Genomic DNA, 15,099 nt, shown 5'->3' with positions numbered 1-15,099 from the left:
GGAGACATGAGGATAGATAGGACATATTCCTTTGAAGGACCCACATATTTTCCACACTCTCTTTCACCCACACAAGGTTCCAAAGAATTTTTATCAGTCCTTCCTTTCAGGATCAAGTTATATGGTCCAATAGTTGACTTGATCCACAGTCTGAGAGGATTGTAAAAATTGAAAGCATCTTATATAATTTATTCAACTAGTCTCCAATCTCTATCTAAAAGCACAGGGCATTAATTTTATGCTCAAAAACCACATCATGAAGCTTATCTCATAACCAGCACTCCAGACCCACCTTTCTCCTCATTCCTTTTTTCTCTCTCCCTCTCACACAACTTCTTGATTTATTTTATTCCTTTGCTCTCACCCATGCTTTAGATCTGGCTTTCAGCATAAATCACTCATAGGTAGTTAGGATTAAATATCAGACTGGGTATTTATCAGGACTGAGCAGTTCTGCAAGGCTTAGAAGAATAATCTGGAAGGGAATGTTTGATACTATTGCAGTGTAGGAAACATGAGGGTGAGAATGTAGTCAGCAGTGTAGGGCTTGACAAATGGTATATATTGGTCTCAGTTAAAGTGGCTCTTTCAGGCCTAAGGTTTTAATCAGGGCTAAAAGAAGGTCCCAAAGGTCAAGAATATGATAATATATAATGAGAGAAAGGGTATTGACAGGTCTGGGGAAATCATGTGAGTTGGGGAGTGCTGTCAGGATTAGTGAGTCTGATTCAAATAGGTAGTTGTGTTTATAATAATAATACTTCCTTTTTTTTATTTCAAGCCATTTTTTGTACCAATATCATTACCCCTTTCCCAGTGGAATGTCATAATCCTTGTCCAGCCCATCCATATAGTCTGGACACACTTATGCCAGGGAAAATCAAAGAAGATAAAACCTAAACTCAGAATGAGTATTTCTCCATGAAGAAAAAATTATGGGTAAATGGAGGAAAACAGATTCTAAATGTCCATACAGATTTCTGCATGGAACTCAGGAAGGCACTGAAAAGAAGATATAGTGCAAGTGGTACACAGAAAGCTGAAGAATAACCAATTCTGCCAATTATCATCAAATACATGCCTTCACAGACTGGTGAAGAGAACTTTATTTTCTTATTAATTTTTAATTTATTTTGTTTACATAGATTCAAGTGTCCCACTAAATATAACTTCCTCACCCCCACCCCTGTGTCCCTTTTTATATTCCTTTCCCCCCTCCCCCTAACCCCCACTCCCTAACTCCCTTCCCCCTTCCCTCTGGATTTGCTATCCTGTTATCTGTATCTCTGTGTTATGTATATATAGTTTCACTAATCCCTTTACCCCCTCTGATCCCATACCCTCATTCCTCTTCCCTCTGACAGCTGTCCCTCTGATTCCTCTGACCCCTCCTCTGCCTCCATTCCATTCCTCAGTTCACTTTGTTCATTTGATTCCTCATATATGTGGGATCATATGATATTTTTCTTTTTCTGCCTGACTTATTTCACTTGACATAATAATCTCCAGGTCCATCCATGCTGTCACAAACGGTAATATTTTTTCTTTTTCACAGCTGTATAGTATTCCATTGTATATATGTACCACAGCTTTTTATTCCACTCATCTACTGACAGACACTTGGGCTGTTCCCAGATCTTAGCTATTGTAAACAATGCTGCCATAAACATGTGGGTGTATTTTTTTTTCAGTCGGTAATACGGTATTCTTGGGATATATTCCTAAAAGTGGGATGGCTGGTTCAAAAGGCAGTTCTATTTTTAATTTTTCAGGAAACCCCATACAGTTCTCCACAGTGGCACAGTGGCTGCACAGGTCTGCATTCCCACCAGCAGTGCAGGAGGGATTCCTTTTCTCCACATCTTCGCCAGTACTTACATACATAAGATCCAATGGCAGAGCAAAAAATACGCACAAGGAGACATGGGAAAAGTATGACTTAGAAATCAAAAAGCTAAAGTCCTCATCATGGCTCTACAAACAACTAACTGTGAGTCTTTCAGAAAATCATATTTGTTTCTGGCCCTCAGTTCTCCATCTATGAAATGAGTAAGTTTGACTGGTAAGTGACAATGAAGACCAGAGTCAGAAGGGACATCATCATTTTATTTGTGTTCTTTATTTTCTAAAAACCAAAAATAAGGTAAAAATGTAATATACTAAGCTTCTAGGCAGTTCACTGTGTGTGTGTGTTTCTTTTTTTAAAAGTTTTTGTATTATTTTCCTTTCAGAGCAATGAAGAAACACCATCTTTAGTTCTCATTAAAATTAAAACATGATGGAAGATACTCCCTGCCCACAAAAATTACCTACAATGCTAATGAGATAAAGACAATTTGTAAAAATATTAATGGCATCACACATAGTCATACTCATATTTTCTGTTTAGATAGTAGCTTTCTAGCAAAGAGTTCAAAGTGTGCACCCCTCCTTTTAACATATTTTTCCTCATGACACCACTGTGGAGCAAGAAAAAAAGGAAAAAGTTAGTATCCTCCATTAAAACTATGTAGAAAAGAAAGTTGAGCCTGTGTCTAGGTCACAGAAAACATGTGGCAAGGAACTCAGTGACACAGATTCAGATATAACTGATATCCCAGATTTTAAAATAATTTTGAGGGGAAGTTTTTGTCTGTGTGTACGAGCCAAACTAAAAAGGTTCATAAAATAAAAACCTTTTATAGAGACACTGAGAAGGTAAGGGACAGTGAATAGCAAACTGAACTTAGGTCAGTTGTCCCTCAGTTATCACTTTTCCACCTAATATTTCTGCTAAGCAGAATGGAGTTTTCTGCAACACCTCCCCTGTCATCCTTGTCAATTACACAGACTAAAAACAAAAGCAACCATTCATTGAAACTCCCTATTATTCTGTTTTCTGAGTACAATTAAATGAGGAATGTTGGTAGCCAAATAGGCTAAAAGTGATTAATTGTGTCTCAAGGCTTTGCCCAAGGTTACTCTGGACAAGTGGGGACTTTGAACAGAATCTGCATTGAGTTTTGCATTGACCCAAGTGTGCTTACTTCCAGCCAGGAGTCTACAGGAAGAAAAACAGACCAGTCTTTGAGGAAAACCAATCAAATCTCTCTTCAAACCTAAGAAAATGTTTTGTTTTTGTTTCTTTGTTTATTTTTTACAAATATAATTGATTACTGAATGTGGTTGCCAGTTTAACAAACATTGATCTTAAAGAAATGGGACAATTATTGCCCAAACTCTTGTTTGAAAGTAAATAAATTGTAAATTAAAATACCATTTTCTCAATAAAATGATCAGCATTAAATTCAATTATAAAAGGAGACTATTATTTTTCCAATGAATAAAAGCCTTTGGTCGTAAAATTAAATATAGTGTTTTTTTCTGCAGGGTGTATTCATCACTAAAACTGGAGAAAATCACACTATAGGAGAGAATTTAATAAAACCGTCCATATCATCATTTCTTAAAACGGTTCTTGAAAAAGATGACAAAGATTAAAAGCTATGCCACTCAGTAACAATCCTGTTAGCAGAAGAATAGATGAAATGAGTGAGGATATTGAAAAACAACTTATTGAAAAGCTGAAAACAAGAAAATTCTCCTTGCAAATGGATGAATCAACTTTGAGAGACAGTGAAGCAGTATTGATAACTTACATAAGATATTGATAAAGGACATTTTGCTGAAGAAATGTTGTTCTGTAAAAGATTAGAAAGCACCACTACCTCCAAAGATATATATAATAAGCTAAAAAACTACTTAGATGTCAATGATATACTGATGAAAAATATAACATCTTGTGCTACAGTTGGTGCTCCCAATATTATGGGCAAGAAAAATGGCTGCTTAAAATTGATGAAAGATGCGAATCCAGAAATGATTCTTGTGCATTGTGTTATTCATAGGGAAAACTTGGTAGCTAAAAACATCTCGCCTGTTCTGAATGAAGTATTACATACAGTAATAAAGTGTGTTAATGCTATTAAAGCTAGTGCCAAATGTGAGCATCTTTTCAAGCTATTTTGTGAAAAACAGAATGAAGACCATGTGAGATTTCACTTCATACTGAAGTAAGATGGCTGTCTAAAGGAAACTGTTTGAAAAGATTTATGGAACTGTGTGATACTCTTAGTGATTTTTTAAGCAACAAACCTGAAATGAAGTATCTGTTAACAACAGATGGTAAAGTATTTGTGAGTTATTTAGCCGATATCTTTGAAAAACTAAATATATTAAATAAGCAACTTCAAGGAACAAATAAAACTCTTGTCAATGCAAAAGCAAAGACATTTGGTTTCATTACCAAGATTGAGTTATGTCAGAAACATATTAACAACAAAAACTTTAAACAGTTTCATTGGCTCCAAAAATGTGAAGTAACTGATACCGCTTTACTTGTTATTGTCAATCATTTGAATATTCTATCGGCTGATTTAAAAGAAAGATTTTCTGATTTAAAACAAATTGATTTCCCAACATGGATGATGCAGCCAATGTTAGTGGATTTGTCTGATATATCAAATATGCAGTATCAAGAAGAACTCGCAGAATTGCAAAATGATGAGTCAGTTAAAGCTTTATTTAATATCAAAGGAGCGATGGCATGGCTTTGTGAGGAAACAGAAATCAAATACCCAAATTCAACCAAATATGCAAGAAAACTATTGCTACCGTTTCCATCTTCATTTTTAGCTGAATGTGGATTTATTGCTGAAAATGATTTACTGGTAAAAAAAAAAGAAATCCGCTGGATATAACACAACGTGGAGACTTGATACTAAAGCTAACCAAATTGGAACCTAATATAAAATCTCTGTGCAGCAAGCATCAAGCGCAAGGATCACACTAAATTAAAATAAATTAATATAGAAAAATCTGTATTAAAATTATTTGGAATTTAAATTTCTGTTTTTCATTATATGTTTTGAAATTTTACTTACTGTGTTTTGTTAACAATTTCATAGTGATTTCTTCCTAGAACCTATCATTTATGTTTATTAAGTGAACAAATCAATTTTTTAATGTTAAAAATTATGTGTTACATAGGGGGGGACATAAAAATTTTAGAAAGGTTAAGGTGGGACATGGCACAAAAAAGGTTGGGAAACACTGACCTAAGTACATTCAGCAGATTTTAATAGTTATAAAAAGTGAGATCAACAACAATACTATAATAGTAGGGGATTTTAATGCCCCACTAATATCAATGGATAGATTAACCAGACAGAAAAATAACAAAGAAACAACACCTTTAAATGACACATGAGGTCAACTAGATTTAATTGATATCTTCCCAAACATTCACCCCAAAGCAGCAGAATATACATTCTTTCCAAGGGCTCACTGTACATTCTCTGGGATAGATCACATATTAGGACAAAGCAAGTCTCAATAAATTTAAGAAGACTGAAATCATATTAAGCATCTACTCTGATCACAATGGCATGAAACTAGAAATGAATGACATTTAAAAAACTGAAAAACATTCAAACACCTGGAGCTTAAATAACAACTGGGATAACAATGAGATCAAGAAATAAAAAATTTACTGGAATCAAATGAAAATGAACATACAACTACAAAATCTATGAGACTCAGCAAAAGCAGTCCTGAGAGATAAATTAATAGCATTACAGGTATATGTTAAGAAGAATGTAAAAGCTCAAATAAACAATCTAACCATTTACTTAAAAGAACTAAAAAAAATAACAAATAAATCCCAGAGGAAGTAAAAGAAAGGAAATAATAAAGATGAGAGTAGAAATAATTGACATAGAGGTTAAAAAAAAAAAAAAACAGAAACAAAAATCAAAAGATCAATGAAACCAAGGAATTTTTTTAAAAAAATAAACATATTTGATGAACTTTTAAACAGACTCATCAAAAAAAGGAGAGAGAAAGGACGCAAATAAAGAAAATTACAAATGAAAGTAGAGAAGATCTAACACTGTAAAAATGCAAAATATTGTCAGGAAATATTATGACAATCTATATGCCAAAAATATGACAAACTAGGTGAAATGGATAAATTAGTAGAAACACACAATTTTTCAAAATTATATCTGGAAAAAATCAGAAAACCTAAACAGACCAATTGCAACAAATGAAACTGAAACCATTATCAAAAAATCCCAAGCAAACAAAAGTCCTGGACCAGATGAGTTCACAAGCAAATTTTACCAAACCTTCAATAAAGAAATAATACCTATTCTTCTCAAGCTATTCCAAAAAATTCTAGAGGAAGAAAGACTTCTAAACCCCTTTTATCAGGAAGCATTATACTCATTCCAAAACCAGGTAAAGACACTACAAAGAAGAAAACTATAAGCCAATATCCCTGATGAACATAGATGCTAAAATTCTCAAAAAAAATATTAGCAAACTAGATCCAGCAATACATTAAAAAGATTGTACGCCATGATAAAGTGGGATTTGTTCCATGAAGGCAAAGTTGGTACAGTATTTGCAAATCAATCATCGTGATTCATCACATAAACTAAATGAAGGATAAAAACCACATGGTTTTATCATTAGATGCGGAAAACGCATTTGATGAAATCCAGCATGCATTTAGGACCAAAACTCTCAGCAAAGTGGGTTACAAGGAATGTACCTCAACACAATAAAGGCCATAAAGGACAAACCAACAGTAAACATTGTACTTAATGGGAAAAAATTAAAGCAATTTCCTTAAGATCAAGAAAAAAGGCAGGAATGGCCTTTTTCTCCACTCTTTTTCAAAATAGTCCTGAAAGTCCTAGCCACAGCAATCAGACAAGAAGAAGAAATAAAAGGCATCCAAATCAGAAAAAAAGATGTAAAACTATCATCTGCTGAAGACATAATACTTTACATAGAAAACCCTAAAGTCTCAGTCAAAAAACTACTGGACCTGATAAATGAATTTAGCAAGTGGCAGGATATAAAATTAATATTTAGAAATCAGATGCATTTTTATAAACCAACAATAAAACAGTCAGAAAGAGAAATTAAGGAAACAATCCTCTTCACTATTGCAACAAAAAAATAAATAAAGGAAGTACCTAGGAGTAAATTTAACCAAGGAGGTAAAATACTTGTACAGAAAAAAATATAAGAAATTAAAAAAAAATTTAGGAAGATACAAATAAGTGAAAGCATATACCATGTTCATAGATAAGAAGTATAAACATCACTAAAATATCTATACTATCCAAAGCAATCTATAGATTCAATGCGATTCTTATTAAAATATTAATGGCGCCCTGGCCGGTTGGCTCAGCGGTAGAGTGTCGGCCTACCGTGCGGAGGACCCGGGTTCGATTCCTGGCCAGGGCACATAGGAGAAGCGCCCATTTGCTTCTCCACCCCTCCGCCACGCTTTCCTCTCTGTCTCTCTCTTCCCCTCCCGCAGCCTAGGCTCCATTGGAGCAAAGATGGCCCGGGCGCTGGGCATGGCTCTGTGGCCTCTGCCTCAGGTGCTAGAGTGGCTCTGGTCGCAATATGGCGACGCCCAGGATGGGCAGAGCATCGCCCCCTGGGGGGCAGAGCACCACCCCTGGTGGGCGTGCCGGGTGGATCCCGGTCGGGCGCATGCGGGAGTCTGTCTGACTGTCTCTCCCTGTTTCCAGCTTCAGAAAAATGAAAAAAAATATATTAATGGCATACTTCAAACATATATAACAACTATTTCAAAAAAGTATATAGAACCAAAAAAAGAACCCGAATACTACTAGCAATCTTGAAAATGAAGTATAATGTGGAAGGTAACACACTTCCTGATATAATGTTGTACTACAAGGCCATTGTAATTAAACTACCTTGGTACTGGCATAAGTACAGGCTCACAGATATATGGAACAGAACAGAGAACCCAGAAATAAACCCAAGCATTTATAGGCAACTAATATTTGACAAAGAAGGTAAGAGTACACAATAGAGTAAAGATAGTTTCTTTAATAAATGGTGTTGGGAAAATTAAACATGAAAAAAATTGAAAGTAGATCACAAACTTAAACCATTCACAAAAATAAACTCAAAATAGATAAAAGATTTAAATGTAAGTCATGAAACCATAAACATCTTGAAGGAAAACATAGGCAGTAAACTCTCTGGTATCTCTCCTAGAAATATTGTTGCTGATATATTTCCATGGGGAAGTGAAATAACGGACAAACTAAAGAAATGGGACTATATGAAACTAAAAACCGTTTACAGAGTAAAAGGTTTCATTAACAAAATAAAAAAGGCAACCCACACAATGAGAGAATATATTCATCAATATGTCTGTTAATGCATTAATAACCAAAATGTATAAATATCTCCTAAAATTCAACACCAGAAACATAAACAATCTGATTTAAAAATGCACAAAGGAACTGAACAGATACTTTTCCAAAGTAAATATACAGATAGCCAATAAGCATATGAAAAAATGTTCACCGTCACTAATCATCAGAGAAATGCAAATTAACAGCACAATGAGATACCACCTCACATTTGTCAGAATGGTGCTCATTAATAAATCAACACACAGGAAGTTCTGGAGAGGATGTGGAGAAAAGGAAACCCTCCTGCACTGGTGGTGGGAATGCAGACTGGTGCAGCTGCTATGGAAAACAGTACAGCATTTCCTCAAAAATTTAAAAACAGAACTGCCTCTGACTCAGTTTTTCCAATTTTAAGAATATATCTGAAGAATCAAAAAACACTGATTAAAAAGAGAAAAATGCTCTTCATGTTGATTGCAGCATTGTTTATGATAGCCAAGGTTTGGAACCAGCCCAAGTGTCCCTCAGTAGACAAGTAGATTTAAAAGCCATGGTACATATACACAATGAAAAATTATGCAGCTATGACAAAGAAGAAAATCTTACCTTTTGCAATAGCATGGATGGACCTGGAGATTATTATGCTAAGTGAAATAAGCCAGGCAGAGGAAGACAAGTATCATATGATCTCATTTATATGTGGAATCTATTGAACAAAGTGAATTGAAGAATGGAATAGAGGCAGAGGTGGGGTCACAGGGAGCAGAGGGACAGTTGTCAGAGGGAAGGGGGATGAGGGGACAAAATGAGAGAATGTGAAAGGATTAGTGAAATTATTTTTAAATAACACATAGATACAGATAACAGGAGAGCAAGTCCCAAAGAGAAGGAAGAGAGGGAGTTAGGGAGAGGGGGCAATGGGGGTATATTGAGGAACAAGGGTTTGGGGGTTGAGGGTAATATATTAAGTGGAACATATGAATACAAATTAACACAATGAATTAAAATTAATAAAGAAATAAAATTTGTTTATATTTAATGGGCAAAAGAAAAGAGAAATGCATGACTTACATTAATTTTGTCAATTCTGAAATTCAAAAATTAGATAACTGTCAGCTAAAGCAAAAACTCACCTGGTATTTGCTTAGTTGAATAATCTCAACAATGACCAAAATGACTTATTGACTTAGATAGTATTCAAATGATGGATAAATAATGTGCACATTAGATTTTGATTTTAAAATATATGCACAACATTTTAATGATTAGTATATATAAAACATATGCTATTAATTTGTAAATTCCCTTTCAGTGTTCATCAAGAGACAAAACATAATCTACATTTCAATTATAATGAAAAAAATAAGAGATATCCGAGTAATTGCAGCATTAAAGATTCATCTGACCTCTCCCCTTGAAATTTCAACAAGTTAAACAACTAAAACTTAATATAAAAATGCCAGCTGGACTCACAGGTACACCTGAAAGATCCATGCAATAAATGGACTAAAGGTGGGACAGAGTAAAAAGGGGGTATAAGATAAAATACACTCATGGTTGGCTCTGAGGAAGAGACAAATCCAGTGTGACTGGGTTTTTATTCTCTGTTGAACTTGGGGGAGGAGGAAAGTTTGAGCCCTCTGGACTTAGTATCAGAGATATGAGAGGAAAACTCAGAGTGATTAGGTCTCCTTCTATTGAAAAGAGCAGTGAGATAGAAGGACAGAGGTAGAGATAAACCAAAGCAGCCAGAGTGTGGGGTCACAGCCAGTTTTCCAATGGTCTGCCTGTAGCCTACTCTTGGCTGAGAAAGAGAAAACTAAAGTATGTCTCCACAGTCTCCAAGATCTTACTTCCCTCCCTCATGGTTTGGAGAGCGGCAAAGACGAACCCACAGCTAGATCTCCAGAGTCACTCTCTCCCCTGAAGAACTGAGCTGTTCCACTTCCAATCCCTAAGAGCTTAGAGAGGTTGGAAGGAGTGCCTGGAAGCTTCAGATCACTATTAATAGATCTGAAAAGACACAAAGCTAAAGCCATAAAGCCAAACTTGTAGGACAAAGTCATAAAACCCATAAAACAGACCCTACTCGCCAATGAAATGAGTCCCACCTACATCATTGCCACAGCAACATCTCAACAGTGGACAGCCCAAGAACTTCACAGGGTGAAAATTTGTAATGAAACGAAACCTAGTGGAAGAAACCTCTAAAAACCAAATTTTATTTTTATGTTTTCCCTTTTTTGTCATATTCTTTTTTTATCTTTTACTCTTAAATTACATTTCTTTAAATTATATATTTTATTCTTATTTCTTTGTAATTTTTGTTTTTGATTTTTTGTTTGCTTTAGTCTTTCTTTCTGTATTTTTAACTTGTCATAACTTTTAAATGTTTATATTTTTATTATATTCTTATTTGAATATTTTATTTCTTAGTTATTTTTAAGGTTCTTAACAATACTATTCTCAAATGCCATAAAAGAAGAAGACATTGAATACAATGGCTACACAAGACAGAAATGTAGTGCAGAAAGACAATGAAAAATCTTCAGGAAAAATAAACTCATACACATGAAAACCTTGGAGTTAGATGATAGAGAATTCAAAATTGAAGTTCTGAGAATACTTAACGAAATGCAAAAATATACCAATAAACAACTTAATGAACTCAAAAAACAAATTAATAAACAGAAAAAATACCTCACCAAAGACACTGAATCATTAAAAACAAAAATGTAGAAATCAATACATGAGCTGAAGACTGAAGTAGTAAGTTTCGGAAATAGAACAAGACTGCTAGTGGAAATAATAAGTAATACTGAAAACAAGGAACTAGAGATGCTACAGGGAGAAGAGGACAGAGACTCATGCATTAGAAAAACTGAGAGAGCTCTACAAGAATTTCCAAACTCCACCAGAAAGAGCAATATAAGAATAATGGGTTTATGAGAAGAAAAGGAGAGGAAAAGGGGAATGGAGAGCATATGAAACAAATAATTGATAGGAATTTGCCAATCATATTGAAAGAGTTTGAGCCCCAAATACAAGAAACAAACAAAATGCTGAGTGACCACAACACAACGAGACCTACTCCAAAGCACATTTTAATGAAATAGTCAAATAACAATGTCAAAGAAAGAATCCTCAAGGCAGTTAGGGAAAAGAAGATCAGACTTCTCAGCAGAAACTCTCCAAGCCAGAAGAGAATGAACCCAAATATTTAAAATACTGAAAGAGAGGAATTACCAACCAAGAACACTATATCTATATCTATCAAAGTTATCCTTCAAATATAAAGGAGAAATAAAAACTTTTCCAGGCATGCAGCAGCTGAGTAAATTTATCACTATAAAACCCCACTGCAGGAAATATTCAAGGAGGTTATTCAACCAAACAAAAAGAACCAAACAAATCAAAGCTACAAGCAAAAGTTCCAAAAAGGTCACAATAAAAACAAGGATAATCTATGAAAACAGTAACATAAAAAGGGAGAGGATAAAGATCTGCTGTATCAAAGAAGGATGGAGTGCAAAATCAGTCATAATACAAAGGACTTTTGTACATATGAACATTTTTGTCTTAATAACCTAATAGTAACGACCCATGAAAAAGCCACCACAGAAAAAGAATAGCTTAAAAAAAAAAGAAGAAATGGGGTAAAGAAGTATGGAACACCACCAAAACATAACAACTGACAGCAACAGAAAGAGAAAAACCAAACAAGATACAGAGCTACCAGAAAACAAAATATAAAATGGATAAAGAAATCCTTAAATGTCAATAATTACACTAAATGTAAATGGACTGAACTCATCAGTAAAGAGACACAGAGTAGCAGACTGGATCAAAAAGCAAAACTCAATCATATGCTCTCTTCACGGGACACATTTAAGCTGCAAGGACAAAACAACTTTTTCAAAAAGACAGGTGGGAAAATGATTCTCTAAGCAAATAATACTCAAAGAAAAGCAGGTGTAGCCATACTCATATCGGACAATGCTGACTTCAAGACAACAAAGATAACCAGAGACAAAGATGGACATCTCATTATGATGAAGGGGACAGTGTATCAAGAAGACATAACTCTTTTTAATATACAGGCACCAAACCAGAGAGCACCAAAATATGTAAGACATCTACTAACAAATCTGAAAGTAGAAGATGAAAAAACACAATCACACTTGGAAATTTCAAAATACCATTGACGGCTTTCAATAGATCATCCAAACAGAAAATTAATAAGGAAATATTGGCCTTAAATCAGTGGTTCTCAATCTTTCTAATGCTGTGATGATGACATCAGCAAACACCGGACACATGTAATGCGCTGCTATGGACTGTGGAGCATTCTCCCCCCCCCCACTTCCCCTGCCCCTTAGGCCCCGGACAGATGATGCAATCACGTCTGCGCATGACCGCAGGCAATTAGTTTGGAACGCACATCCATAACAGCATGCGTTCAAGCTGAATAGCGCTGCTGCAGAAGGTTGCACGGCTTCTCAGTGGCTAAAGCCATTGGAAATATGTATTTTCCGATGGCTTTAGGCGACCCCTGTGTTTTGGTCATTTGACCCCCGCTGGGGTCACGACCCATAGGTTGAGAACTGCTACCTTAAATGATACTGTGGACCAAATGGACATAATAAACATTTATAGGACATTTTACTCCAAAACATCAGATCATACATTTGTCTCCAGTATGTATGGAATATTCTCAAAAATAGGCTATATGTTGGGCCACAAAACTAACATCAACAAATTCAGGAACACTAAAATTATACCAAGCATATTATCTGATCATAAGAACTCAACTATAAAAGGAAAGTAAAGAAACCCACTATAATGTGTAAATTATACAACATATTTCTAAAAAGTGACTGGGTCAAAGAAGAAATAAGAGCAGAGATCAAAGGGTATATACAGACAAATGAAAATGACAACACAACATACCAAAATTTCTGGGATGCAGTGAAATCAGTAATAGTAGGAAAGTTTATTTAAATACAGGCTTATATCAAGAACAAAGAAAGACCTGAAGGAAACAACATAACGTCACAACCTAAAGAACTAAAAAAAGAAGAACAAGGGCAACCAAAAGTCAGCAGAAAACAGGATATAATAAAAACATTGATAAAATTGACAAACCTTTGCTTTCACCCACTAAGGAAAAAAGAAAAAGGGCTCATATAAACAAAATTCAAAATGAAAGAGGATAAATAACTACAGACGTCATAGATATACAAAGGATAATAGTTGAATATTATGAAAGATTACTATATTCCACCAAATTCAACAACCTAGAGGAAATGGATTAATTCTTAGAACTATACAATCTTCCTAGACTGAGTCACAAAGAAGTAAAAAACCTAAATAGACCTACAAGCAAGGAGGAAATAGAAAAAAGTATCAAAAACAAAATTCCAAGACCAGATAGTTACACTGGTGCATTCTTTCAAACATTCAAAGATGATTTAATACCTATACTTCTCAAATTCTTCCAAAGAATAGAACAAGAAGCAATACTCCCCAATACATTTTATGAGGCCAACTTAACTGCTGTACCTAAACCGGGAAAGGACAATATATATATAAAAAAGACTACAGAACAATATCTCTAATAAATACAGATGCAAAAATCCAAAACATAATAACAGCATATAAATACAACAACACATTAAAAATATAATACACCATGATCAATTGGGATTCATTCCAGAAGCACAAAAATGGTTCAACATATGGAAATTCATCAACATAATACATTACATCAACAAAATAAAGAACAAAAATCATATGATCTTATCAACAGATGCAGAAAAGTCATTCGATAAGATACAACAGCACTTTATATTTGAAACATTCAATAAAATGGAAACAGAAGATAAGTTCCTCAACATAATAAAGGTCATATATGACAAACCATCAGCTAATATCATGCTAAATGATGAAGAAAATGAAGGCTTTTTCTTTAAAATCAAGAAGAAGACAAGGCTGTGCACTCTCTCCACTCTTGTTTAACACAGTTCTGGAAGTTTTAGCCAGAGCAATCAGGAAAGAGAAAAAAATAAAAAGTATCCATATCAGGAAAGAAGGAAAAGTGTCACTTTTTGCAGATGACACAATCCTGTGTATAGAAACCCCTGAAGACTCCACTGAAAAAATTTTGGAAATAAACCAATATAGTAAAGTCACAGGATACAAAATCAATATACCTAAGTCCAGTGGTTTCCTATATGTTAACAATGAAAAACTGGAAAATGAACCAAAAAAAAAACAAACAAAAAAAAACCATTCCTTTTACAATTGCAACAAAGAAAATAAAATACATAGTAATAAAGGTAACAAGGGATGTGAAAGACCTATATACTGAAAACTACAAAATATTGAAAAAATCAAGAACATACAAATTTAATCCAATCACTATCAAAATGCCAATGTTATTTTTTAAAGAAATAGAACAAAAAATTACTTGGTTTGTAATAGTATCAAGAACCAAGTTTTATGGAACCAAGTTTTATGGTTTGTATGAAACCATAAAAAAATTCAAATAGCCAAATCAATCCTGAGAAAAAAGAATGAAGCTGGAGGTATCACAGTATCTGACTTCAAATTATAATATAGAGCAACAATATTCAAAACAGCATGATATAGCCCCGGCCGGTTGGCTCAGTGGTAGAGCGTCGGCCTGGCATGCAGAAGTCCCGGGTTTGATTCCCAGCCAGGGCACACTGGAGAAGCGCCCATCTGTTTCTCCACCCCTCCCCCTCTCCTTCCTCTCTGTCTCTCTCTTCCCCTCCCGCAGCCTAGGCTCCATTGGAGCAAAGATGGCCTGGGCGCTGGGGATGGCTCCTTGGCTTCTGCCCCAGGC

General features: G+C 34.8%; 1 protein-coding gene and 1 non-coding gene across 6 annotated transcripts in view; one reads left to right on the top strand and one right to left on the bottom strand.

Moving 5' to 3' along the window:
* Window positions 1-15,099, bottom strand: part of FGF13 (fibroblast growth factor 13) — a 767,088-nt gene that overhangs the window by 459,081 nt on the left and 292,908 nt on the right. The window lies entirely within an intron of this gene.
* TRNAG-ACC (transfer RNA glycine (anticodon ACC)) lies at window positions 7,224-7,299 on the top strand. The gene has a single exon. It is a non-coding gene; the product is annotated as a tRNA-Gly (tRNA).

Source organism: Saccopteryx bilineata, chromosome X, assembly GCF_036850765.1.
Source record: "Saccopteryx bilineata isolate mSacBil1 chromosome X, mSacBil1_pri_phased_curated, whole genome shotgun sequence".
Taxonomy (NCBI): Eukaryota; Metazoa; Chordata; class Mammalia; order Chiroptera; family Emballonuridae; genus Saccopteryx; species Saccopteryx bilineata.
The sequence above is the reverse complement of the archived record's forward strand: the minus strand, read 5'-3'. Positions and strand labels throughout refer to the sequence as shown.